Source organism: Carassius gibelio, chromosome B19, assembly GCF_023724105.1.
Source record: "Carassius gibelio isolate Cgi1373 ecotype wild population from Czech Republic chromosome B19, carGib1.2-hapl.c, whole genome shotgun sequence".
NCBI lineage: Eukaryota > Metazoa > Chordata > Actinopteri > Cypriniformes > Cyprinidae > Carassius > Carassius gibelio.
The window spans coordinates 1,949,010-1,976,042 of record NC_068414.1 but is presented as its reverse complement, the minus strand read 5'-3'; the positions used below and the strand labels follow the sequence as shown (position 1 = coordinate 1,976,042).

General features: G+C 46.8%; 10 non-coding genes across 10 annotated transcripts; 6 read left to right on the top strand and 4 right to left on the bottom strand.

The window, feature by feature from the left end:
* Positions 1-1,190: 1,190 nt before the first annotated feature.
* On the top strand, positions 1,191-1,262 carry trnad-guc (transfer RNA aspartic acid (anticodon GUC)). The gene has a single exon. It is a non-coding gene; the product is annotated as a tRNA-Asp (tRNA).
* Positions 1,263-2,056: 794 nt separating this feature from the next.
* Positions 2,057-2,171, bottom strand: LOC127980529 (U5 spliceosomal RNA). Its single transcript, XR_008159549.1, has one exon. It is a non-coding gene; the product is annotated as a U5 spliceosomal RNA (small nuclear RNA).
* A 5,591-nt stretch (positions 2,172-7,762) lies between these two features.
* Positions 7,763-7,834, top strand: trnad-guc (transfer RNA aspartic acid (anticodon GUC)). Its single transcript has one exon. It is a non-coding gene; the product is annotated as a tRNA-Asp (tRNA).
* Positions 7,835-10,570: 2,736 nt separating this feature from the next.
* trnad-guc (transfer RNA aspartic acid (anticodon GUC)) lies at positions 10,571-10,642 on the top strand. Its single transcript has one exon. It is a non-coding gene; the product is annotated as a tRNA-Asp (tRNA).
* Positions 10,643-13,110: 2,468 nt separating this feature from the next.
* On the bottom strand, positions 13,111-13,225 carry LOC127980995 (U5 spliceosomal RNA). The gene has a single exon (XR_008159990.1). It is a non-coding gene; the product is annotated as a U5 spliceosomal RNA (small nuclear RNA).
* A 3,324-nt stretch (positions 13,226-16,549) lies between these two features.
* Positions 16,550-16,621, top strand: trnad-guc (transfer RNA aspartic acid (anticodon GUC)). The gene has a single exon. It is a non-coding gene; the product is annotated as a tRNA-Asp (tRNA).
* Positions 16,622-19,368: 2,747 nt separating this feature from the next.
* On the top strand, positions 19,369-19,440 carry trnad-guc (transfer RNA aspartic acid (anticodon GUC)). The gene has a single exon. It is a non-coding gene; the product is annotated as a tRNA-Asp (tRNA).
* Positions 19,441-21,054: 1,614 nt separating this feature from the next.
* trnad-guc (transfer RNA aspartic acid (anticodon GUC)) lies at positions 21,055-21,126 on the top strand. Its single transcript has one exon. It is a non-coding gene; the product is annotated as a tRNA-Asp (tRNA).
* A 2,457-nt stretch (positions 21,127-23,583) lies between these two features.
* LOC127980528 (U5 spliceosomal RNA) lies at positions 23,584-23,698 on the bottom strand. The gene has a single exon (XR_008159548.1). It is a non-coding gene; the product is annotated as a U5 spliceosomal RNA (small nuclear RNA).
* A 2,522-nt stretch (positions 23,699-26,220) lies between these two features.
* LOC127980527 (U5 spliceosomal RNA) lies at positions 26,221-26,335 on the bottom strand. The gene has a single exon (XR_008159547.1). It is a non-coding gene; the product is annotated as a U5 spliceosomal RNA (small nuclear RNA).
* Between the last annotated feature and the right edge of the window lie 698 nt (positions 26,336-27,033).

Sequence of the window (27,033 nt, the reverse complement as noted above, 5' to 3'; positions counted from 1 at the left end):
GAGGGAGTTCTGCTTCGACGTCAGCCCGAGCCAAAGGACATGCGCACTGCTCTCTCCAACTGCTTGGAAGGCAGCTATGCTCACCACTATACCACCAACGCAGTCAGCAGTCAGCAACTTGCGCCGTCACTAAGAAGGCTCGAAGTGCACGAGTCGCCGATAGGGCTAGAGGAGCAGATGAGATCTTTGTTTGGACCCGTCACTAAAGAGAGCCTTCAAGAATTTGCATCCCGTCACGTACAAGAAAGCGCTGCCTTCCCATCCGGCTAAATAAACACGAAGTGGTCAAACGCAGAGAGTGCCTATAATAACCAAAAGCCCAATCAAGGCAATCTCTTTCTCATGCCTCTATCTGAAAAGTTGGATAAAATCTTATATGAAAAAAAAAGTCTTTTAAAGAAATCCCTTATTCCGAGGTCACCGTAGCCACCAGATCCAGTCTGTATCCACTTCAGTCACCCGGATCCAGTCCGTATACAGAGAAGATGGTGGATCAACACCTAGAAAGGACCTCTATGGCCCAGAAACACAGCGGAGACCGTGACAACTAGATGAGCCGCAGATACAAATCCCCTGTAAAGACCACCTGGACAAGACCACAGGAAACAGATGATTCTTCTGCACAGTCTGACATTCCTGCAGCCTGGAGCTGATCTACCTGTTTCGTCTGACAAGGGGAGAACTGTCTCCCCGATTGAGCCTGGTTTCTCACCGGGTTTTTTCTCCATCCTTTCACCGATCGAGTTTTGGTTTCTTCCCTCTGTCGCTTCTGGCAGGCGGAGCTGGGGACACTTCATGTACAGCGATATCGTTGACTTGATTGCAAATTATTGCACAGATACTATTTAAACTGAACTTAGCTGAATGATGTCATCAAAGAGTTCAATAACGAAATGCCTTTAACTGTCATTTTGCTTTTTGACGCACTGTGTTCCTAATTAATGTTGTTCAGTTGCATTGACGCAATACTTTCTGTTTAAAGCGCAATTTAAAAAAAAACAAAAAAAAAGAGTCCAAACAATGACCCCTGCTACGGGTAGTGTTCCAAGTGTTATGCGACTTCAGCTAATGATGGGTCCATCAGAAATTTTACGGTGCTAGGGCTGGGTCTGCGTCAGAAGAAGCCATGCATTGTTTAGTTATGTCAGTGCAGTGCCGTCAGTTGGGGGAGAAACGGCAGCATGCACGGCTCCTCGTTAGTATAGTGGACAGTATCTCCGCCTGTCACGCGGAAGACCGGGGTTCGATTCCCCGACGGGGAGAGCTGGTTCTTTTCGTCTTCCGAATGATCCATCCAAAATGTTTGGTTGGATTCGCAGGTCACAGAAGGAGTTCTGCTTCGACGTCAGCCCGAGCCAAAGGACATGCGTTGGCCGGGAATCGAACGCGGGTCAACTGCTTGGAAGGCAGCTATGCTCACCACTATACCAACAACGCAGGCGGAAGTCAGTAGCTTTATTGACGCACTGTGTTCCTAATAAATGTTGTTCAGTTGCATTGACACAATACTTTTTGTTTAAAGCGCAATTAAAAAAAAAAAAAAAAAAAAAAAGAGTCCAAACAATGACCCCTGCTACGGGTAGTGTTGCAAGTGTTATGCAACTTCAGCTAATGATGGGTCCATCCGAAATTATTCCATCCAAAAGTTTTGGGTGGAGGCACAGGTCACAGAGGGAGTTCTGCTTCGACGTCAGCCCGAGCCAAAGGACATGCGCACTGCTCTCTCCAACTGCTTGGAAGGCAGCTATGCTCACCACTATACCACCAACGCAGTCAGCAGTCAGCAACTTGCGCCGTCACTAAGAAGGCTCGAAGTGCACGAGTCGCCGATAGGGCTAGAGGAGCAGATGAGATCTTTGTTTGGACCCGTCACTAAAGAGAGCCTTCAAGAATTTGCATCCCGTCACGTACAAGAAAGCGCTGCCTTCCCATCCGGCTAAATAAACACGAAGTGGTCAAACGCAGAGAGTGCCTATTCAGACGATGACCAGTGGCAAGCCCTCTCGCAGCATGCTGCTGGACGGTCAAACTGATTCTGCTCTTGACATTTCGATGTAGCTCTGCTGTGAGCAGAGCACCCAAAAATACAGGTCACTCGCAAAAGTTCCCCTCCACGGAAATCTTTAGTAAAAGGCGAAAGATTTATGCGACAATGAAGAGAAACTCGAGCTGTGTCTCCAAACCCTTGGGCCTGTGCGCTGCCTCTGTTAAACTACTACGCTCGCCAAGGGTCATCAAGGGTGACAATGCCTGCCCACATGTGTTTCGTCAGCACCCCCCCCCCCCCTACTCCAAAAGGGAGGAGTAAAACTCAAAAAAGTCCTCTCGGTCCACCAATAACCAAAAGCCCAATCAAGGCAATCTCTTTCTCATGCCTCTATCTGAAAAGTTGGATAAAATCTTATATGAAAAAAAAAGTCTTTTAAAGAAATCCCTTATTCCGAGGTCACCGTAGCCACCAGATCCAGTCTGTATCCGCTTCAGTCACCCGGATCCAGTCCGTATACAGAGAAGATGGTGGATCAACACCTAGAAAGGACCTCTATGGCCCAGAAACACAGCGGAGACCGTGACAACTAGATGAGCCGCAGATACAAATCCCCTGTAAAGACCACCTGGACAAGACCACAGGAAACAGATGATTCTTCTGCACAGTCTGACATTCCTGCAGCCTGGAGCTGATCTACCTGTTTCGTCTGACAAGGGGAGAACTGTCTCCCCGATTGAGCCTGGTTTCTCACCGGGTTTTTTCTCCATCCTTTCACCGATCGAGTTTTGGTTTCTTGCCTCTGTCGCTTCTGGCAGGCGGAGCTGGGGACACTTCATGTACAGCGATATCGTTGACTTGATTGCAAATTATTGCACAGATACTATTTAAACTGAACTTAGCTGAATGATGTCATCAAAGAGTTCAATAACGAAATGCCTTTAACTGTCATTTTGCTTTTTGACGCACTGTGTTCCTAATTAATGTTGTTCAGTTGCATTGACGCAATACTTTCTGTTTAAAGCGCAATTTAAAAAAAAAAAAAAAAGAGTCCAAACAATGACCCCTGCTACGGGTAGTGTTCCAAGTGTTATGCGACTTCAGCTAATGATGGGTCCATCCGAAATTATTCCATCCAAAAGTTTTGGGTGGAGGCACAGGTCACAGAGGGAGTTCTGCTTCGACGTCAGCCCGAGCCAAAGGACATGCGTTGGCCGGGAATCGAATCCGGGTCAACTGCTTGGAAGGCAGCTATGCTCACCACTATACCACCAACGCAGTCAGCAGTCAGCAACTTGCGCCGTCACTAAGAAGGCTCGAAGTGCACGAGTCGCCGATAGGGCTAGAGGAGCAGATGAGATCTTTGTTTGGACCCGTCACTAAAGAGAGCCTTCAAGAATTTGCATCCCGTCACGTACAAGAAAGCGCTGCCTTCCCATCCGGCTAAATAAACACGAAGTGGTCAAACGCAGAGAGTGCCTATAATAACCAAAAGCCCAATCAAGGCAATCTCTTTCTCATGCCTCTATCTGAAAAGTTGGATAAAATCTTATATGAAAAAAAAAGTCTTTTAAAGAAATCCCTTATTCCGAGGTCACCGTAGCCACCAGATCCAGTCTGTATCCGCTTCAGTCACCCGGATCCAGTCCGTATACAGAGAAGATGGTGGATCAACACCTAGAAAGGACCTCTATGGCCCAGAAACACAGCGGAGACCGTGACAACTAGATGAGCCGCAGATACAAATCCCCTGTAAAGACCACCTGGACAAGACCACAGGAAACAGATGATTCTTCTGCACAGTCTGACATTCCTGCAGCCTGGAGCTGATCTACCTGTTTCGTCTGACAAGGGGAGAACTGTCTCCCCGATTGAGCCTGGTTTCTCACCGGGTTTTTTCTCCATCCTTTCACCGATCGAGTTTTGGTTTCTTCCCTCTGTCGCTTCTGGCAGGCGGAGCTGGGGACACTTCATGTACAGCGATATCGTTGACTTGATTGCAAATTATTGCACAGATACTATTTAAACTGAACTTAGCTGAATGATGTCATCAAAGAGTTCAATAACGAAATGCCTTTAACTGTCATTTTGCTTTTTGACGCACTGTGTTCCTAATTAATGTTGTTCAGTTGCATTGACGCAATACTTTCTGTTTAAAGCGCAATTTAAAAAAAAAAAAAAAAAAAAAAAAGAGTCCAAACAATGACCCCTGCTACGGGTAGTGTTCCAAGTGTTATGCGACTTCAGCTAATGATGGGTCCATCCGAAATTATTCCATCCAAAAGTTTTGGGTGGAGGCACAGGTCACAGAGGGAGTTCTGCTTCGACGTCAGCCCGAGCCAAAGGACATGCGCACTGCTTTCTCCAACTGCTTGGAAGGCAGCTATGCTCACCACTATACCACCAACGCAGTCAGCAGTCAGCAACTTGCGCCGTCACTAAGAAGGCTCGAAGTGCACGAGTCGCCGATAGGGCTAGAGGAGCAGATGAGATCTTTGTTTGGACCCGTCACTAAAGAGAGCCTTCAAGAATTTGCATCCCGTCACGTACAAGAAAGCGCTGCCTTCCCATCCGGCTAAATAAACACGAAGTGGTCAAACGCAGAGAGTGCCTATAATAACCAAAAGCCCAATCAAGGCAATCTCTTTCTCATGCCTCTATCTGAAAAGTTGGATGAAATCTTATATGAAAAAAAAAAGTCTTTTAAAGAAATCCCTTATTCCGAGGTCACCGTAGCCACCAGATCCAGTCTGTATCCGCTTCAGTCACCCGGATCCAGTCCGTATACAGAGAAGATGGTGGATCAACACCTAGAAAGGACCTCTATGGCCCAGAAACACAGCGGAGACCGTGACAACTAGATGAGCCGCAGATACAAATCCCCTGTAAAGACCACCTGGACAAGACCACAGGAAACAGATGATTCTTCTGCACAGTCTGACATTCCTGCAGCCTGGAGCTGATCTACCTGTTTCGTCTGACAAGGGGAGAACTGTCTCCCCGATTGAGCCTGGTTTCTCACCGGGTTTTTTCTCCATCCTTTCACCGATCGAGTTTTGGTTTCTTCCCTCTGTCGCTTCTGGCAGGCGGAGCTGGGGACACTTCATGTACAGCGATATCGTTGACTTGATTGCAAATTATTGCACAGATACTATTTAAACTGAACTTAGCTGAATGATGTCATCAAAGAGTTCAATAACGAAATGCCTTTAACTGTCATTTTGCTTTTTGACGCACTGTGTTCCTAATAAATGTTGTTCAGTTGCATTGACACAATACTTTTTGTTTAAAGCGCAATTAAAAAAAAAAAAAAAAAAAAAAAAAGAGTCCAAACAATGACCCCTGCTACGGGTAGTGTTGCAAGTGTTATGCGACTTCAGCTAATGATGGGTCCATCCGAAATTATTCCATCCAAAAGTTTTGGGTGGAGGCACAGGTCACAGAGGGAGTTCTGCTTCGACGTCAGCCCGAGCCAAAGGACATGCGCACTGCTTTCTCCAACTGCTTGGAAGGCAGCTATGCTCACCACTATACCACCAACGCAGTCAGCAGTCAGCAGTCAGCAACTTGCGCCGTCACTAAGAAGGCTCGAAGTGCACGAGTCGCCGATAGGGCTAGAGGAGCAGATGAGATCTTTGTTTGGACCCGTCACTAAAGAGAGCCTTCAAGAATTTGCATCCCGTCACGTACAAGAAAGCGCTGCCTTCCCATCCGGCTAAATAAACACGAAGTGGTCAAACGCAGAGAGTGCCTATAATAACCAAAAGCCCAATCAAGGCAATCTCTTTCTCATGCCTCTATCTGAAAAGTTGGATAAAATCTTATTTGAAAAAAAAAGTCTTTTAAAGAAATCCCTTATTCCGAGGTCACCGTAGCCACCAGATCCAGTCTGTATCCGCTTCAGTCACCCGGATCCAGTCCGTATACAGAGAAGATGGTGGATCAACACCTAGAAAGGACCTCTATGGCCCAGAAACACAGCGGAGACCGTGACAACTAGATGAGCCGCAGATACAAATCCCCTGTAAAGACCACCTGGACAAGACCACAGGAAACAGATGATTCTTCTGCACAGTCTGACATTCCGGCAGCCTGGAGCTGATCTACCTGTTTCGTCTGAGAAGGGGAGAACTGTCTCCCCGATTGAGCCTGGTTTCTCACCGGGTTTTTTCTCCATCCTTTCACCGATCGAGTTTTGGTTTCTTCCCTCTGTCGCTTCTGGCAGGCGGAGCTGGGGACACTTCATGTACAGCGATATCGTTGACTTGATTGCAAATTATTGCACAGATACTATTTAAACTGAACTTAGCTGAATGATGTCATCAAAGAGTTCAATAACGAAATGCCTTTAACTGTCATTTTGCTTTTTGACGCACTGTGTTCCTAATTAATGTTGTTCAGTTGCATTGACGCAATACTTTCTGTTTAAAGCGCAATTTAAAAAAAAAAAAAAAAAAAAAAAGAGTCCAAACAATGACCCCTGCTACGGGTAGTGTTCCAAGTGTTATGCGACTTCAGCTAATGATGGGTCCATCCGAAATTATTCCATCCAAAAGTTTTGGGTGGAGGCACAGGTCACAGAGGGAGTTCTGCTTCGACGTCAGCCCGAGCCAAAGGACATGCGCACTGCTTTCTCCAACTGCTTGGAAGGCAGCTATGCTCACCACTATACCACCAACGCAGTCAGCAGTCAGCAACTTGCGCCGTCACTAAGAAGGCTCGAAGTGCACGAGTCGCCGATAGGGCTAGAGGAGCAGATGAGATCTTTGTTTGGACCCGTCACTAAAGAGAGCCTTCAAGAATTTGCATCCCGTCACGTACAAGAAAGCGCTGCCTTCCCATCCGGCTAAATAAACACGAAGTGGTCAAACGCAGAGAGTGCCTATAATAACCAAAAGCCCAATCAAGGCAATCTCTTTCTCATGCCTCTATCTGAAAAGTTGGATAAAATCTTATTTGAAAAAAAAAGTCTTTTAAAGAAATCCCTTATTCCGAGGTCACCGTAGCCACCAGATCCAGTCTGTATCCGCTTCAGTCACCCGGATCCAGTCCGTATACAGAGAAGATGGTGGATCAACACCTAGAAAGGACCTCTATGGCCCAGAAACACAGCGGAGACCGTGACAACTAGATGAGCCGCAGATACAAATCCCCTGTAAAGACCACCTGGACAAGACCACAGGAAACAGATGATTCTTCTGCACAGTCTGACATTCCGGCAGCCTGGAGCTGATCTACCTGTTTCGTCTGAGAAGGGGAGAACTGTCTCCCCGATTGAGCCTGGTTTCTCACCGGGTTTTTTCTCCATCCTTTCACCGATCGAGTTTTGGTTTCTTCCCTCTGTCGCTTCTGGCAGGCGGAGCTGGGGACACTTCATGTACAGCGATATCGTTGACTTGATTGCAAATTATTGCACAGATACTATTTAAACTGAACTTAGCTGAATGATGTCATCAAAGAGTTCAATAACGAAATGCCTTTAACTGTCATTTTGCTTTTTGACGCACTGTGTTCCTAATTAATGTTGTTCAGTTGCATTGACGCAATACTTTCTGTTTAAAGCGCAATTTAAAAAAAAAACAAAACAAAAAAAAGAGTCCAAACAATGACCCCTGCTACGGGTAGTGTTCCAAGTGTTATGCGACTTCAGCTAATGATGGGTCCATCAGAAATTTTACGGTGCTAGGGCTGGGTCTGCGTCAGAAGAAGCCATGCATTGTTTAGTTATGTCAGTGCAGTGCCGTCAGTTGGGGGAGAAACGGCAGCATGCACGGCTCCTCGTTAGTATAGTGGACAGTATCTCCGCCTGTCACGCGGAAGACCGGGGTTCGATTCCCCGACGGGGAGAGCTGGTTCTTTTCGTCTTCCGAATGATCCATCCAAAATGTTTGGTTGGAGTCGCAGGTCACAGAAGGAGTTCTGCTTCGACGTCAGCCCGAGCCAAAGGACATGCGTTGGCCGGGAATCGAACCCGGGTCAACTGCTTGGAAGGCAGCTATGCTCACCACTATACCACCAAGGCAGGCGGAAGACAGTAGCTTTATTGACGCACTGTGTTCCTAATAAATGTTGTTCAGTTGCATTGACACAATACTTTTTGTTTAAAGCGCAATAAAAAAAAAAAAAAAAAGAGTCCAAACAATGACCCCTGCTACCGGTAGTGTTGCAAGTGTTATGCGACTTCAGCTAATGATGGGTCCATCCGAAATTATTCCATCCAAAAGTTTTGGGTGGAGGCACAGGTCACAGAGGGAGTTCTGCTTCGACGTCAGCCCGAGCCAAAGGATATGCGTTGGCCGGGAATCGAATCCGGGTCAACTGCTTGGAAGGCAGCTATGCTCACCACTATACCACCAACGCAGTCAGCAGTCAGCAACTTGCGCCGTCACTAAGAAGGCTCGAAGTGCACGAGTCGCCGATAGGGCTAGAGGAGCAGATGAGATCTTTGTTTGGACCCGTCACTAAAGAGAGCCTTCAAGAATTTGCATCCCGTCACGTACAAGAAAGCGCTGCCTTCCCATCCGGCTAAATAAACACGAAGTGGTCAAACGCAGAGAGTGCCTATAATAACCAAAAGCCCAATCAAGGCAATCTCTTTCTCATGCCTCTATCTGAAAAGTTGGATAAAATCTTATATGAAAAAAAAGTCTTTTAAAGAAATCCCTTATTCCGAGGTCACCGTAGCCACCAGATCCAGTCTGTATCCGCTTCAGTCACCCGGATCCAGTCTGTATCCAGAGAAGATGGTGGATCAACACCTAGAAAGGACCTCTATGGCCCAGAAACACAGCGGAGACCGTGACAACTAGATGAGCCGCAGATACAAATCCCCTGTAAAGACCACCTGGACAAGACCACAGGAAACAGATGATTCTTCTGCACAGTCTGACATTCCTGCAGCCTGGAGCTGATCTACCTGTTTCGTCTGACAAGGGGAGAACTGTCTCCCCGATTGAGCCTGGTTTCTCACCGGGTTTTTTCTCCATCCTTTCACCGATCGAGTTTTGGTTTCTTCCCTCTGTCGCTTCTGGCAGGCGGAGCTGGGGACACTTCATGTACAGCGATATCGTTGACTTGATTGCAAATTATTGCACAGATACTATTTAAACTGAACTTAGCTGAATGATGTCATCAAAGAGTTCAATAACGAAATGCCTTTAACTGTCATTTTGCTTTTTGACGCACTGTGTTCCTAATAAATGTTGTTCAGTTGCATTGACACAATACTTTTTGTTTAAAGCGCAATTAAAAAAAAAAAAAAAAAAAAAAAGAGTCCAAACAATGACCCCTGCTACGGGTAGTGTTGCAAGTGTTATGCGACTTCAGCTAATGATGGGTCCATCCGAAATTATTCCATCCAAAAGTTTTGGGTGGAGGCACAGGTCACAGAGGGAGTTCTGCTTCGACGTCAGCCCGAGCCAAAGGACATGCGCACTGCTTTCTCCAACTGCTTGGAAGGCAGCTATGCTCACCACTATACCACCAACGCAGTCAGCAGTCAGCAACTTGCGCCGTCACTAAGAAGGCTCGAAGTGCACGAGTCGCCGATAGGGCTAGAGGAGCAGATGAGATCTTTGTTTGGACCCGTCACTAAAGAGAGCCTTCAAGAATTTGCATCCCGTCACGTACAAGAAAGCGCTGCCTTCCCATCCGGCTAAATAAACAAGAAGTCGTCAAACGCAGAGAGTGCCTATAATAACCAAAAGCCCAATCAAGGCAATCTCTTTCTCATGCCTCTATCTGAAAAGTTGGATAAAATCTTATATGAAAAAAAAAGTCTTTTAAAGAAATCCCTTATTCCGAGGTCACCGTAGCCACCAGATCCAGTCTGTATCCGCTTCAGTCACCCGGATCCAGTCCGTATACAGAGAAGATGGTGGATCAACACCTAGAAAGGACCTCTATGGCCCAGAAACACAGCGGAGACCGTGACAACTAGATGAGCCGCAGATACAAATCCCCTGTAAAGACCACCTGGACAAGACCACAGGAAACAGATGATTCTTCTGCACAGTCTGACATTCCTGCAGCCTGGAGCTGATCTACCTGTTTCGTCTGACAAGGGGAGAACTGTCTCCCCGATTGAGCCTGGTTTCTCACCGGGTTTTTTCTCCATCCTTTCACCGATCGAGTTTTGGTTTCTTCCCTCTGTCGCTTCTGGCAGGCGGAGCTGGGGACACTTCATGTACAGCGATATCGTTGACTTGATTGCAAATTATTGCACAGATACTATTTAAACTGAACTTAGCTGAATGATGTCATCAAAGAGTTCAATAACGAAATGCCTTTAACTGTCATTTTGCTTTTTGACGCACTGTGTTCCTAATTAATGTTGTTCAGTTGCATTGACGCAATACTTTCTGTTTAAAGCGCAATTTAAAAAAAAAACAAAACAAAAAAAAGAGTCCAAACAATGACCCCTGCTACGGGTAGTGTTCCAAGTGTTATGCGACTTCAGCTAATGATGGGTCCATCAGAAATTTTACGGTGCTAGGGCTGGGTCTGCGTCAGAAGAAGCCATGCATTGTTTAGTTATGTCAGTGCAGTGCCGTCAGTTGGGGGAGAAACGGCAGCATGCACGGCTCCTCGTTAGTATAGTGGACAGTATCTCCGCCTGTCACGCGGAAGACCGGGGTTCGATTCCCCGACGGGGAGAGCTGGTTCTTTTCGTCTTCCGAATGATCCATCCAAAATGTTTGGTTGGAGTCGCAGGTCACAGAAGGAGTTCTGCTTCGACGTCAGCCCGAGCCAAAGGACATGCGTTGGCCGGGAATCGAACCCGGGTCAACTGCTTGGAAGGCAGCTATGCTCACCACTATACCACCAACGCAGGCGGAAGACAGTAGCTTTATTGACGCACTGTGTTCCTAATAAATGTTGTTCAGTTGCATTGACACAATACTTTTTGTTTAAAGCGCAATAAAAAAAAAAAAAAAAAGAGTCCAAACAATGACCCCTGCTACCGGTAGTGTTGCAAGTGTTATGCGACTTCAGCTAATGATGGGTCCATCCGAAATTATTCCATCCAAAAGTTTTGGGTGGAGGCACAGGTCACAGAGGGAGTTCTGCTTCGACGTCAGCCCGAGCCAAAGGATATGCGTTGGCCGGGAATCGAATCCGTGTCAACTGCTTGGAAGGCAGCTATGCTCACCACTATACCACCAACGCAGTCAGCAGTCAGCAACTTGCGCCGTCACTAAGAAGGCTCGAAGTGCACGAGTCGCCGATAGGGCTAGAGGAGCAGATGAGATCTCTGTTTGGACCCGTCACTAAAGAGAGCCTTCAAGAATTTGCATCCCGTCACGTACAAGAAAGCGCTGCCTTCCCATCCGGCTAAATAAACACAAAGTGGTCAAACGCAGAGAGTGCCTATAATAACCAAAAGCCCAATCAAGGCAATCTCTTTCTCATGCCTCTATCTGAAAAGTTGGATAAAATCTTATATGAAAAAAAAAGTCTTTTAAAGAAATCCCTTATTCCGAGGTCACCGTAGCCACCAGATCCAGTCTGTATCCGCTTCAGTCACCCGGATCCAGTCCGTATCCAGAGAAGATGGTGGATCAACACCTAGAAAGGACCTCTATGGCCCAGAAACACAGTGGAGACCGTGACAACTAGATGAGCCGCAGATACAAATCCCTTGTAAAGACCACCTGGACAAGACCACAGGAAACAGATGATTCTTCTGCACAGTCTGACATTCCTGCAGCCTGGAGCTGATCTACTGGTTTCGTCTGACAAGGGGAGAACTGTCTCCCCGACTGAGCCTGGTTTCTCACCGGGTTTTTTCTCCATCCTTTCACCGATCGAGTTTTGGTTTCTTCCCTCTGTCGCTTCTGGCAGGCGGAGCTGGGGACACTTCATGTACAGCGATATCGTTGACTTGATTGCAAATTATTGCACAGATACTATTTAAACTGAACTTAGCTGAATGATGTCATCAAAGAGTTCAATAACGAAATGCCTTTAACTGTCATTTTGCTTTTTGACGCACTGTGTTCCTAATTAATGTTGTTCAGTTGCATTGACGCAATACTTTCTGTTTAAAGCGCAATTTAAAAAAAAACAAAAAAAAAGAGTCCAAACAATGACCCCTGCTACGGGTAGTGTTCCAAGTGTTATGCGACTTCAGCTAATGATGGGTCCATCAGAAATTTTACGGTGCTAGGGCTGGGTCTGCGTCAGAAGAAGCCATGCATTGTTTAGTTATGTCAGTGCAGTGCCGTCAGTTGGGGGAGAAACGGCAGCATGCACGGCTCCTCGTTAGTATAGTGGACAGTATCTCCGCCTGTCACGCGGAAGACTGGGGTTCGATTCCCCGACGGGGAGAGCTGGTTCTTTTCGTCTTCTGAATGATCCATCCAAAATGTTTGGTTGGATTCGCAGGTCACAGAAGGAGTTCTGCTTCGACGTCAGCCCGAGCCAAAGGACATGCGTTGGCCGGGAATCGAACGCGGGTCAACTGCTTGGAAGGCAGCTATGCTCACCACTATACCAACAACGCAGGCGGAAGTCAGTAGCTTTATTGACGCACTGTGTTCCTAATAAATGTTGTTCAGTTGCATTGACACAATACTTTTTGTTTAAAGCGCAATTAAAAAAATAAAAAATAAAAAAAAGAGTCCAAACAATGACCCCTGCTACGGGTAGTGTTGCAAGTGTTATGCGACTTCAGCTAATGATGGGTCCATCCGAAATTATTCCATCCAAAAGTTTTGGGTGGAGGCACAGGTCACAGAGGGAGTTCTGCTTCGACGTCAGCCCGAGCCAAAGGACATGCGCACTGCTCTCTCCAACTGCTTGGAAGGCAGCTATGCTCACCACTATACCACCAACGCAGTCAGCAGTCAGCAACTTGCGCCGTCACTAAGAAGGCTCGAAGTGCACGAGTCGCCGATAGGGCTAGAGGAGCAGATGAGATCTTTGTTTGGACCCGTCACTAAAGAGAGCCTTCAAGAATTTGCATCCCGTCACGTACAAGAAAGCGCTGCCTTCCCATCCGGCTAAATAAACACGAAGTGGTCAAACGCAGAGAGTGCCTATTCAGACGATGACCAGTGGCAAGCCCTCTCGCAGCATGCTGCCGGACGGTCAAACTGATTCTGCTCTTGACATTTCGATGTAGCTCTGCTGTGAGCAGAGCACCCAAAAATACAGGTCACTCGCAAAAGTTCTCCTCCACGGAAATCTTTAGTAAAAGGCGAAAGATTTATGCGACAATGAAGAGAAACTCGAGCTGTGTCTCCAAACCCTCGGGCCTGTGCGCTGCCTCTGTTAAACTACTACGCTCGCCAAGGGTCATCAAGGGTGACAATGCCTGCCCACATGTGTTTCGTCAGCACCCCCCCCCCCCTACTCCAAAAGGGAGGAGTAAAACTCAAAAAAGTCCTCTCGGTCCACCAATAACCAAAAGCCCAATCAAGGCAATCTCTTTCTCATGCCTCTATCTGAAAAGTTGGATAAAATCTTATATGAAAAAAAAAGTCTTTTAAAGAAATCCCTTATTCCGAGGTCACCGTAGCCACCAGATCCAGTCTGTATCCGCTTCAGTCACCCGGATCCAGTCCGTATCCAGAGAAGATGGTGGATCAACACCTAGAAAGGACCTCTATGGCCCAGAAACACAGCGGAGACCGTGACAACTAGATGAGCCGCAGATACAAATCCCCTGTAAAGACCACCTGGACAAGACCACAGGAAACAGATGATTCTTCTGCACAGTCTGACATTCCTGCAGCCTGGAGCTGATCTACCTGTTTCGTCTGACAAGGGGAGAACTGTCTCCCCGATTGAGCCTGGTTTCTCACCGGGTTTTTTCTCCATCCTTTCACCGATCGAGTTTTGGTTTCTTGCCTCTGTCGCTTCTGGCAGGCGGAGCTGGGGACACTTCATGTACAGCGATATCGTTGACTTGATTGCAAATTATTGCACAGATACTATTTAAACTGAACTTAGCTGAATGATGTCATCAAAGAGTTCAATAACGAAATGCCTTTAACTGTCATTTTGCTTTTTGACGCACTGTGTTCCTAATTAATGTTGTTCAGTTGCATTGACGCAATACTTTCTGTTTAAAGCGCAATTTAAAAAAAAAAAAAAAAAGAGTCCAAACAATGACCCCTGCTACGGGTAGTGTTCCAAGTGTTATGCGACTTCAGCTAATGATGGGTCCATCCGAAATTATTCCATCCAAAAGTTTTGGGTGGAGGCACAGGTCACAGAGGGAGTTCTGCTTCGACGTCAGCCCGAGCCAAAGGACATGCGTTGGCCGGGAATCGAATCCGGGTCAACTGCTTGGAAGGCAGCTATGCTCACCACTATACCACCAACGCAGTCAGCAGTCAGCAACTTGCGCCGTCACTAAGAAGGCTCGAAGTGCACGAGTCGCCGATAGGGCTAGAGGAGCAGATGAGATCTTTGTTTGGACCCGTCACTAAAGAGAGCCTTCAAGAATTTGCATCCCGTCACGTACAAGAAAGCGCTGCCTTCCCATCCGGCTAAATAAACACGAAGTGGTCAAACGCAGAGAGTGCCTATAATAACCAAAAGCCCAATCAAGGCAATCTCTTTCTCATGCCTCTATCTGAAAAGTTGGATAAAATCTTATATGAAAAAAAAGTCTTTTAAAGAAATCCCTTATTCCGAGGTCACCGTAGCCACCAGATCCAGTCTGTATCCGCTTCAGTCACCCGGATCCAGTCTGTATCCAGAGAAGATGGTGGATCAACACCTAGAAAGGACCTCTATGGCCCAGAAACACAGCGGAGACCGTGACAACTAGATGAGCCGCAGATACAAATCCCCTGTAAAGACCACCTGGACAAGACCACAGGAAACAGATGATTCTTCTGCACAGTCTGACATTCCTGCAGCCTGGAGCTGATCTACCTGTTTCGTCTGACAAGGGGAGAACTGTCTCCCCGATTGAGCCTGGTTTCTCACCGGGTTTTTTCTCCATCCTTTCACCGATCGAGTTTTGGTTTCTTCCCTCTGTCGCTTCTGGCAGGCGGAGCTGGGGACACTTCATGTACAGCGATATCGTTGACTTGATTGCAAATTATTGCACAGATACTATTTAAACTGAACTTAGCTGAATGATGTCATCAAAGAGTTCAATAACGAAATGCCTTTAACTGTCATTTTGCTTTTTGACGCACTGTGTTCCTAATAAATGTTGTTCAGTTGCATTGACACAATACTTTTTGTTTAAAGCGCAATTAAAAAAAAAAAAAAAAAAAAAAAGAGTCCAAACAATGACCCCTGCTACGGGTAGTGTTGCAAGTGTTATGCGACTTCAGCTAATGATGGGTCCATCCGAAATTATTCCATCCAAAAGTTTTGGGTGGAGGCACAGGTCACAGAGGGAGTTCTGCTTCGACGTCAGCCCGAGCCAAAGGACATGCGCACTGCTTTCTCCAACTGCTTGGAAGGCAGCTATGCTCACCACTATACCACCAACGCAGTCAGCAGTCAGCAGTCAGCAACTTGCGCCGTCACTAAGAAGGCTCGAAGTGCACGAGTCGCCGATAGGGCTAGAGGAGCAGATGAGATCTTTGTTTGGACCCGTCACTAAAGAGAGCCTTCAAGAATTTGCATCCCGTCACGTACAAGAAAGCGCTGCCTTCCCATCCGGCTAAATAAACACGAAGTGGTCAAACGCAGAGAGTGCCTATAATAACCAAAAGCCCAATCAAGGCAATCTCTTTCTCATGCCTCTATCTGAAAAGTTGGATAAAATCTTATTTGAAAAAAAAAGTCTTTTAAAGAAATCCCTTATTCCGAGGTCACCGTAGCCACCAGATCCAGTCTGTATCCGCTTCAGTCACCCGGATCCAGTCCGTATACAGAGAAGATGGTGGATCAACACCTAGAAAGGACCTCTATGGCCCAGAAACACAGCGGAGACCGTGACAACTAGATGAGCCGCAGATACAAATCCCCTGTAAAGACCACCTGGACAAGACCACAGGAAACAGATGATTCTTCTGCACAGTCTGACATTCCTGCAGCCTGGAGCTGATCTACCTGTTTCGTCTGAGAAGGGGAGAACTGTCTCCCCGATTGAGCCTGGTTTCTCACCGGGTTTTTTCTCCATCCTTTCACCGATCGAGTTTTGGTTTCTTCCCTCTGTCGCTTCTGGCAGGCGGAGCTGGGGACACTTCATGTACAGCGATATCGTTGACTTGATTGCAAATTATTGCACAGATACTATTTAAACTGAACTTAGCTGAATGATGTCATCAAAGAGTTCAATAACGAAATGCCTTTAACTGTCATTTTGCTTTTTGACGCACTGTGTTCCTAATTAATGTTGTTCAGTTGCATTGACGCAATACTTTCTGTTTAAAGCGCAATTTAAAAAAAAAAAAAAAAAAAAAAAAGAGTCCAAACAATGACCCCTGCTACGGGTAGTGTTCCAAGTGTTATGCGACTTCAGCTAATGATGGGTCCATCAGAAATTTTACGGTGCTAGGGCTGGGTCTGCGTCAGAAGAAGCCATGCATTGTTTAGTTATGTCAGTGCAGTGCCGTCAGTTGGGGGAGAAACGGCAGCATGCACGGCTCCTCGTTAGTATAGTGGACAGTATCTCCGCCTGTCACGCGGAAGACCGGGGTTCGATTCCCCGACGGGGAGAGCTGGTTCTTTTCGTCTTCCGAATGATCCATCCAAAATGTTTGGTTGGAGTCGCAGGTCACAGAAGGAGTTCTGCTTCGACGTCAGCCCGAGCCAAAGGACATGCGTTGGCCGGGAATCGAACCCGGGTCAACTGCTTGGAAGGCAGCTATGCTCACCACTATACCACCAACGCAGGCGGAAGACAGTAGCTTTATTGACGCACTGTGTTCCTAATAAATGTTGTTCAGTTGCATTGACACAATACTTTTTGTTTAAAGCGCAATAAAAAAAATAAAAAAAAAAAAAAAGAGTCCAAACAATGACCCCTGCTACCGGTAGTGTTGCAAGTGTTATGCGACTTCAGCTAATGATGGGTCCATCCGAAATTATTCCATCCAAAAGTTTTGGGTGGAGGCACAGGTCACAGAGGGAGTTCTGCTTCGACGTCAGCCCGAGCCAAAGGATATGCGTTGGCCGGGAATCGAATCCGTGTCAACTGCTTGGAAGGCAGCTATGCTCACCACTATACCACCAACGCAGTCAGCAGTCAGCAACTTGCGCCGTCACTAAGAAGGCTCGAAGTGCACGAGTCGCCGATAGGGCTAGAGGAGCAGATGAGATCTTTGTTTGGACCCGTCACTAAAGAGAGCCTTCAAGAATTTGCATCCCGTCACGTACAAGAAAGCGCTGCCTTCCCATCCGGCTAAATAAACACGAAGTGGTCAAACGCAGAGAGTGCCTATAATAACCAAAAGCCCAATCAAGGCAATCTCTTTCTCATGCCTCTATCTGAAAAGTTGGATAAAATCTTATTTGAAAAAAAAAGTCTTTTAAAGAAATCCCTTATTCCGAGGTCACCGTAGCCACCAGATCCAGTCTGTATCCGCTTCAGTCACCCGGATCCAGTCCGTATACAGAGAAGATGGTGGATCAACACCTAGAAAGGACCTCTATGGCCCAGAAACACAGCGGAGACCGTGACAACTAGATGAGCCGCAGATACAAATCCCCTGTAAAGACCACCTGGACAAGACCACAGGAAACAGATGATTCTTCTGCACAGTCTGACATTCCGGCAGCCTGGAGCTGATCTACCTGTTTCGTCTGAGAAGGGGAGAACTGTCTCCCCGATTGAGCCTGGTTTCTCACCGGGTTTTTTCTCCATCCTTTCACCGATCGAGTTTTGGTTTCTTCCCTCTGTCGCTTCTGGCAGGCGGAGCTGGGGACACTTCATGTACAGCGATATCGTTGACTTGATTGCAAATTATTGCACAGATACTATTTAAACTGAACTTAGCTGAATGATGTCATCAAAGAGTTCAATAACGAAATGCCTTTAACTGTCATTTTGCTTTTTGACGCACTGTGTTCCTAATTAATGTTGTTCAGTTGCATTGACGCAATACTTTCTGTTTAAAGCGCAATTTAAAAAAAAAAAAAAAAAAAAAAAGAGTCCAAACAATGACCCCTGCTACGGGTAGTGTTCCAAGTGTTATGCGACTTCAGCTAATGATGGGTCCATCCGAAATTATTCCATCCAAAAGTTTTGGGTGGAGGCACAGGTCACAGAGGGAGTTTTGCTTCGACGTCAGCCCGAGCCAAAGGACATGCGCACTGCTTTCTCCAACTGCTTGGAAGGCAGCTATGCTCACCACTATACCACCAACGCAGTCAGCAGTCAGCAACTTGTGCCGTCACTAAGAAGGCTCGAAGTGCACGAGTCGCCGATAGGGCTAGAGGAGCAGATGAGATCTTTGTTTGGACCCGTCACTAAAGAGAGCCTTCAAGAATTTGCATCCCGTCACGTACAAGAAAGCGCTGCCTTCCCATCCGGCTAAATAAACACGAAGTGGTCAAACGCAGAGAGTGCCTATAATAACCAAAAGCCCAATCAAGGCAATCTCTTTCTCATGCCTCTATCTGAAAAGTTGGATAAAATCTTATATGAAAAAAAAAAGTCTTTTAAAGAAATCCCTTATTCCGAGGTCACCGTAGCCACCAGATCCAGTCTGTATCCGCTTCAGTCACCCGGATCCAGTCCGTATACAGAGAAGATGGTGGATCAACACCTAGAAAGGACCTCTATGGCCCAGAAACACAGCGGAGACCGTGACAACTAGATGAGCCGCAGATACAAATCCCCTGTAAAGACCACCTGGACAAGACCACAGGAAACAGATGATTCTTCTGCACAGTCTGACATTCCTGCAGCCTGGAGCTGATCTACCTGTTTCGTCTGACAAGGGGAGAACTGTCTCCCCGATTGAGCCTGGTTTCTCACCGGGTTTTTTCTCCATCCTTTCACCGATCGAGTTTTGGTTTCTTCCCTCTGTCGCTTCTGGCAGGCGGAGCTGGGGACACTTCATGTACAGCGATATCGTTGACTTGATTGCAAATTATTGCACAGATACTATTTAAACTGAACTTAGCTGAATGATGTCATCAAAGAGTTCAATAACGAAATGCCTTTAACTGTCATTTTGCTTTTTGACGCACTGTGTTCCTAATTAATGTTGTTCAGTTGCATTGACGCAATACTTTCTGTTTAAAGCGCAATTTAAAAAAAAAAAAAAAAAAAAAAAAAGAGTCCAAACAATGACCCCTGCTACGGGTAGTGTTCCAAGTGTTATGCGACTTCAGCTAATGATGGGTCCATCAGAAATTTTACGGTGCTAGGGCTGGGTCTGCGTCAGAAGAAGCCATGCATTGTTTAGTTATGTCAGTGCAGTGCCGTCAGTTGGGGGAGAAACGGCAGCATGCACGGCTCCTCGTTAGTATAGTGGACAGTATCTCCGCCTGTCACGCGGAAGACCGGGGTTCGATTCCCCGACGGGGAGAACTGGTTCTTTTCGTCTTCCGAATGATCCATCCAAAATGTTTGGTTGGAGTCGCAGGTCACAGAAGGAGTTCTGCTTCGACGTCAGCCCGAGCCAAAGGACATGCGTTGGCCGGGAATCGAACCCGGGTCAACTGCTTGGAAGGCAGCTATGCTCACCACTATACCACCAACGCAGGCGGAAGACAGTAGCTTTATTGACGCACTGTGTTCCTAATAAATGTTGTTCAGTTGCATTGACACAATACTTTTTGTTTAAAGCGCAATAAAAAAAAAAAAAAAAAAAAAAAAGAGTCCAAACAATGACCCCTGCTACCGGTAGTGTTGCAAGTGTTATGCGACTTCAGCTAATGATGGGTCCATCCGAAATTATTCCATCCAAAAGTTTTGGGTGGAGGCACAGGTCACAGAGGGAGTTCTGCTTCGACGTCAGCCCGAGCCAAAGGATATGCGTTGGCCGGGAATCGAATCCGTGTCAACTGCTTGGAAGGCAGCTATGCTCACCACTATACCACCAACGCAGTCAGCAGTCAGCAACTTGCGCCGTCACTAAGAAGGCTCGAAGTGCACGAGTCGCCGATAGGGCTAGATGAGCAGATGAGATCTTTGTTTGGACCCGTCACTAAAGAGAGCCTTCAAGAATTTGCATCCCGTCACGTACAAGAAAGCGCTGCCTTCCCATCCGGCTAAATAAACACGAAGTGGTCAAACGCAGAGAGTGCCTATAATAACCAAAAGCCCAATCAAGGCAATCTCTTTCTCATGCCTCTATCTGAAAAGTTGGATAAAATCTTATATGAAAAAAAAAGTCTTTTAAAGAAATCCCTTATTCCGAGGTCACCGTAGCCACCAGATCCAGTCTGTATCCGCTTCAGTCACCCGGATCCAGTCCGTATACAGAGAAGATGGTGGATCAACACCTAGAAAGGACCTCTATGGCCCAGAAACACAGCGGAGACCGTGACAACTAGATGAGCCGCAGATACAAATCCCCTGTAAAGACCACCTGGACAAGACCACAGGAAACAGATGATTCTTCTGCACAGTCTGACATTCCTGCAGCCTGGAGCTGATCTACCTGTTTCGTCTGACAAGGGGAGAACTGTCTCCCCGATTGAGCCTGGTTTCTCACCGGGTTTTTTCTCCATCCTTTCACCGATCGAGTTTTGGTTTCTTCCCTCTGTCGCTTCTGGCAGGCGGAGCTGGGGACACTTCATGTACAGCGATATCGTTGACTTGATTGCAAATTATTGCACAGATACTATTTAAACTGAACTTAGCTGAATGATGTCATCAAAGAGTTCAATAACGAAATGCCTTTAACTGTCATTTTGCTTTTTGACGCACTGTGTTCCTAATTAATGTTGTTCAGTTGCATTGACGCAATACTTTCTGTTTAAAGCGCAATTTAAAAAAAAAACAAAAAAATAAAAAGAGTCCAAACAATGACCCCTGCTACGGGTAGTGTTCCAAGTGTTATGCGACTTCAGCTAATGATGGGTCCATCAGAAATTTTACGGTGCTAGGGCTGGGTCTGCGTCAGAAGAAGCCATGCATTGTTTAGTTATGTCAGTGCAGTGCCGTCAGTTGGGGGAGAAACGGCAGCATGCACCGCTCCTCGTTAGTATAGTGGACAGTATCTCCGCCTGTCACGCGGAAGACCGGGGTTCGATTCCCCGACGGGGAGAGCTGGTTCTTTTCGTCTTCCGAATGATCCATCCAAAATGTTTGGTTGGAGTCGCAGGTCACAGAAGGAGTTCTGCTTCGACGTCAGCCCGAGCCAAAGGACATGCGTTGGCCGGGAATCGAACCCGGGTCAACTGCTTGGAAGGCAGCTATGCTCACCACTATACCACCAACGCAGGCGGAAGACAGTAGCTTTATTGACGCACTGTGTTCCTAATAAATGTTGTTCAGTTGCATTGACACAATACTTTTTGTTTAAAGCGCAATAAAAAAAATAAAAAAAAAAAAAAAGAGTCCAAACAATGACCCCTGCTACCGGTAGTGTTGCAAGTGTTATGCGACTTCAGCTAATGATGGGTCCATCCGAAATTATTCCATCCAAAAGTTTTGGGTGGAGGCACAGGTCACAGAGGGAGTTCTGCTTCGACGTCAGCCCGAGCCAAAGGATATGCGTTGGCCGGGAATCGAATCCGTGTCAACTGCTTGGAAGGCAGCTATGCTCACCACTATACCACCAACGCAGTCAGCAGTCAGCAACTTGCGCCGTCACTAAGAAGGCTCGAAGTGCACGAGTCGCCGATAGGGCTAGAGGAGCAGATGAGATCTCTGTTTGGACCCGTCACTAAAGAGAGCCTTCAAGAATTTGCATCCCGTCACGTACAAGAAAGCGCTGCCTTCCCATCCGGCTAAATAAACACAAAGTGGTCAAACGCAGAGAGTGCCTATAATAACCAAAAGCCCAATCAAGGCAATCTCTTTCTCATGCCTCTATCTGAAAAGTTGGATAAAATCTTATATGAAAAAAAAAGTCTTTTAAAGAAATCCCTTATTCCGAGGTCACCGTAGCCACCAGATCCAGTCTGTATCCGCTTCAGTCACCCGGATCCAGTCCGTATCCAGAGAAGATGGTGGATCAACACCTAGAAAGGACCTCTATGGCCCAGAAACACAGTGGAGACCGTGACAACTAGATGAGCCGCAGATACAAATCCCTTGTAAAGACCACCTGGACAAGACCACAGGAAACAGATGATTCTTCTGCACAGTCTGACATTCCTGCAGCCTGGAGCTGATCTACTGGTTTCGTCTGACAAGGGGAGAACTGTCTCCCCGACTGAGCCTGGTTTCTCACCGGGTTTTTTCTCCATCCTTTCACCGATCGAGTTTTGGTTTCTTCCCTCTGTCGCTTCTGGCAGGCGGAGCTGGGGACACTTCATGTACAGCGATATCGTTGACTTGATTGCAAATTATTGCACAGATACTATTTAAACTGAACTTAGCTGAATGATGTCATCAAAGAGTTCAATAACGAAATGCCTTTAACTGTCATTTTGCTTTTTGACGCACTGTGTTCCTAATTAATGTTGTTCAGTTGCATTGACGCAATACTTTCTGTTTAAAGCGCAATTTAAAAAAAAAACAAAAAAAAAGAGTCCAAACAATGACCCCTGCTACGGGTAGTGTTCCAAGTGTTATGCGACTTCAGCTAATGATGGGTCCATCAGAAATTTTACGGTGCTAGGGCTGGGTCTGCGTCAGAAGAAGCCATGCATTGTTTAGTTATGTCAGTGCAGTGCCGTCAGTTGGGGGAGAAACGGCAGCATGCACGGCTCCTCGTTAGTATAGTGGACAGTATCTCCGCCTGTCACGCGGAAGACTGGGGTTCGATTCCCCGACGGGGAGAGCTGGTTCTTTTCGTCTTCTGAATGATCCATCCAAAATGTTTGGTTGGATTCGCAGGTCACAGAAGGAGTTCTGCTTCGACGTCAGCCCGAGCCAAAGGACATGCGTTGGCCGGGAATCGAACGCGGGTCAACTGCTTGGAAGGCAGCTATGCTCACCACTATACCAACAACGCAGGCGGAAGTCAGTAGCTTTATTGACGCACTGTGTTCCTAATAAATGTTGTTCAGTTGCATTGACACAATACTTTTTGTTTAAAGCGCAATTAAAAAAATAAAAAATAAAAAAAAGAGTCCAAACAATGACCCCTGCTACGGGTAGTGTTGCAAGTGTTATGCGACTTCAGCTAATGATGGGTCCATCCGAAATTATTCCATCCAAAAGTTTTGGGTGGAGGCACAGGTCACAGAGGGAGTTCTGCTTCGACGTCAGCCCGAGCCAAAGGACATGCGCACTGCTCTCTCCAACTGCTTGGAAGGCAGCTATGCTCACCACTATACCACCAACGCAGTCAGCAGTCAGCAACTTGCGCCGTCACTAAGAAGGCTCGAAGTGCACGAGTCGCCGATAGGGCTAGAGGAGCAGATGAGATCTTTGTTTGGACCCGTCACTAAAGAGAGCCTTCAAGAATTTGCATCCCGTCACGTACAAGAAAGCGCTGCCTTCCCATCCGGCTAAATAAACACGAAGTGGTCAAACGCAGAGAGTGCCTATTCAGACGATGACCAGTGGCAAGCCCTCTCTGAAACTGATTCTGCTCTTGACATTTCGATGTAGCTCTGCTGTGAGCAGAGCACCCAAAAATACAGGTCACTCGCAAAAGTTCCCCTCCACGGAAATCTTTAGTAAAAGGCGAAAGATTTATGCGACAATGAAGAGAAACTCGAGCTGTGTCTCCAAACCCTCGGGCCTGTGCGCTGCCTCTGTTAAACTACTACGCTCGCCAAGGGTCATCAAGGGTGACAATGCCTGCCCACATGTGTTTCGTCAGCACCCCCCCCCCCTACTCCAAAAGGGAGGAGTAAAACTCAAAAAAGTCCTCTCGGTCCACCAATAACCAAAAGCCCAATCAAGGCAATCTCTTTCTCATGCCTCTATCTGAAAAGTTGGATAAAATCTTATATGAAAAAAAAAGTCTTTTAAAGAAATCCCTTATTCCGAGGTCACCGTAGCCACCAGATCCAGTCTGTATCCGCTTCAGTCACCCGGATCCAGTCCGTATCCAGAGAAGATGGTGGATCAACACCTAGAAAGGACCTCTATGGCCCAGAAACACAGCGGAGACCGTGACAACTAGATGAGCCGCAGATACAAATCCCCTGTAAAGACCACCTGGACAAGACCACAGGAAACAGATGATTCTTCTGCACAGTCTGACATTCCTGCAGCCTGGAGCTGATCTACCTGTTTCGTCTGACAAGGGGAGAACTGTCTCCCCGATTGAGCCTGGTTTCTCACCGGGTTTTTTCTCCATCCTTTCACCGATCGAGTTTTGGTTTCTTGCCTCTGTCGCTTCTGGCAGGCGGAGCTGGGGACACTTCATGTACAGCGATATCGTTGACTTGATTGCAAATTATTGCACAGATACTATTTAAACTGAACTTAGCTGAATGATGTCATCAAAGAGTTCAATAACGAAATGCCTTTAACTGTCATTTTGCTTTTTGACGCACTGTGTTCCTAATTAATGTTGTTCAGTTGCATTGACGCAATACTTTCTGTTTAAAGCGCAATTTAAAAAAAAAAAAAAAAGAGTCCAAACAATGACCCCTGCTACGGGTAGTGTTCCAAGTGTTATGCGACTTCAGCTAATGATGGGTCCATCCGAAATTATTCCATCCAAAAGTTTTGGGTGGAGGCACAGGTCACAGAGGGAGTTCTGCTTCGACGTCAGCCCGAGCCAAAGGACATGCGTTGGCCGGGAATCGAATCCGGGTCAACTGCTTGGAAGGCAGCTATGCTCACCACTATACCACCAACGCAGTCAGCAGTCAGCAACTTGCGCCGTCACTAAGAAGGCTCGAAGTGCACGAGTCGCCGATAGGGCTAGAGGAGCAGATGAGATCTTTGTTTGGACCCGTCACTAAAGAGAGCCTTCAAGAATTTGCATCCCGTCACGTACAAGAAAGCGCTGCCTTCCCATCCGGCTAAATAAACACGAAGTGGTCAAACGCAGAGAGTGCCTATAATAACCAAAAGCCCAATCAAGGCAATCTCTTTCTCATGCCTCTATCTGAAAAGTTGGATAAAATCTTATATGAAAAAAAAGTCTTTTAAAGAAATCCCTTATTCCGAGGTCACCGTAGCCACCAGATCCAGTCTGTATCCGCTTCAGTCACCCGGATCCAGTCTGTATCCAGAGAAGATGGTGGATCAACACCTAGAAAGGACCTCTATGGCCCAGAAACACAGCGGAGACCGTGACAACTAGATGAGCCGCAGATACAAATCCCCTGTAAAGACCACCTGGACAAGACCACAGGAAACAGATGATTCTTCTGCACAGTCTGACATTCCTGCAGCCTGGAGCTGATCTACCTGTTTCGTCTGACAAGGGGAGAACTGTCTCCCCGATTGAGCCTGGTTTCTCACCGGGTTTTTTCTCCATCCTTTCACCGATCGAATTTTGGTTTCTTGCCTCTGTCGCTTCTGGCAGGCGGAGCTGGGGACACTTCATGTACAGCGATATCGTTGACTTGATTGCAAATTATTGCACAGATACTATTTAAACTGAACTTAGCTGAATGATGTCATCAAAGAGTTCAATAACGAAATGCCTTTAACTGTCATTTTGCTTTTTGACGCACTGTGTTCCTAATAAATGTTGTTCAGTTGCATTGACACAATACTTTTTGTTTAAAGCGCAATTAAAAAAAAAAAAAAAAAAAAAAAAAAAAGAGTCCAAACAATGACCCCTGCTACGGGTAGTGTTGCAAGTGTTATGCGACTTCAGCTAATGATGGGTCCATCCGAAATTATTCCATCCAAAAGTTTTGGGTGGAGGCACAGGTCACAGAGGGAGTTCTGCTTCGACGTCAGCCCGAGCCAAAGGACATGCGTTGGCCGGGAATCGAATCCGGGTCAACTGCTTGGAAAGCAGCTATGCTCACCACTATACCACCAACGCAGTCAGCAGTCAGCAACTTGCGCCGTCACTAAGAAGGCTCGAAGTGCACGAGTCGCCGATAGGGCTAGAGGAGCAGATGAGATCTTTGTTTGGACCCGTCACTTAAGAGAGCCTTCAAGAATTTGCATCCCGTCACGTACAAGAAAGCGCTGCCTTCCCATCCGGCTAAATAAACACGAAGTGGTCAAACGCAGAGAGTGCCTATTCAGACGATGACCAGTGGCAAGCCCTCTCGCAGCATGCTGCCGGACGGTCAAACTGATTCTGCTCTTGACATTTCGATGTAGCTCTGCTGTGAGCAGAGCACCCAAAAATACAGGTCACTCGCAAAAGTTCCCCTCCACGGAAATCTTTAGTAAAAGGCGAAAGATTTATGCGACAATGAAGAGAAACTCGAGCTGTGTCTCCAAACCCTCGGGCCTGTGCGCTGCCTCTGTTAAACTACTACGCTCGCCAAGGGTCATCAAGGGTGACAATGCCTGCCCACATGTGTTTCGTCAGCACCCCCCCCCCCCCCTACTCCAAAAGGGAGGAGTAAAACTCAAAAAAGTCCTCTCGGTCCACCAATAACCAAAAGCCCAATCAAGGCAATCTCTTTCTCATGCCTCTATCTGAAAAGTTGGATAAAATCTTATATGAAAAAAAAAGTCTTTTAAAGAAATCCCTTATTCCGAGGTCACCGTAGCCACCAGATCCAGTCTGTATCCGCTTCAGTCACCCGGATCCAGTCCGTATCCAGAGAAGATGGTGGATCAACACCTAGAAAGGACCTCTATGGCCCAGAAACACAGCGGAGACCGTGACAACTAGATGAGCCGCAGATACAAATCCCCTGTAAAGACCACCTGGACAAGACCACAGGAAACAGATGATTCTTCTGCACAGTCTGACATTCCTGCAGCCTGGAGCTGATCTACCTGTTTCGTCTGACAAGGGGAGAACTGTCTCCCCGATTGAGCCTGGTTTCTCACCGGGTTTTTTCTCCATCCTTTCACCGATCGAGTTTTGGTTTCTTGCCTCTGTCGCTTCTGGCAGGCGGAGCTGGGGACACTTCATGTACAGCGATATCGTTGACTTGATTGCAAATTATTGCACAGA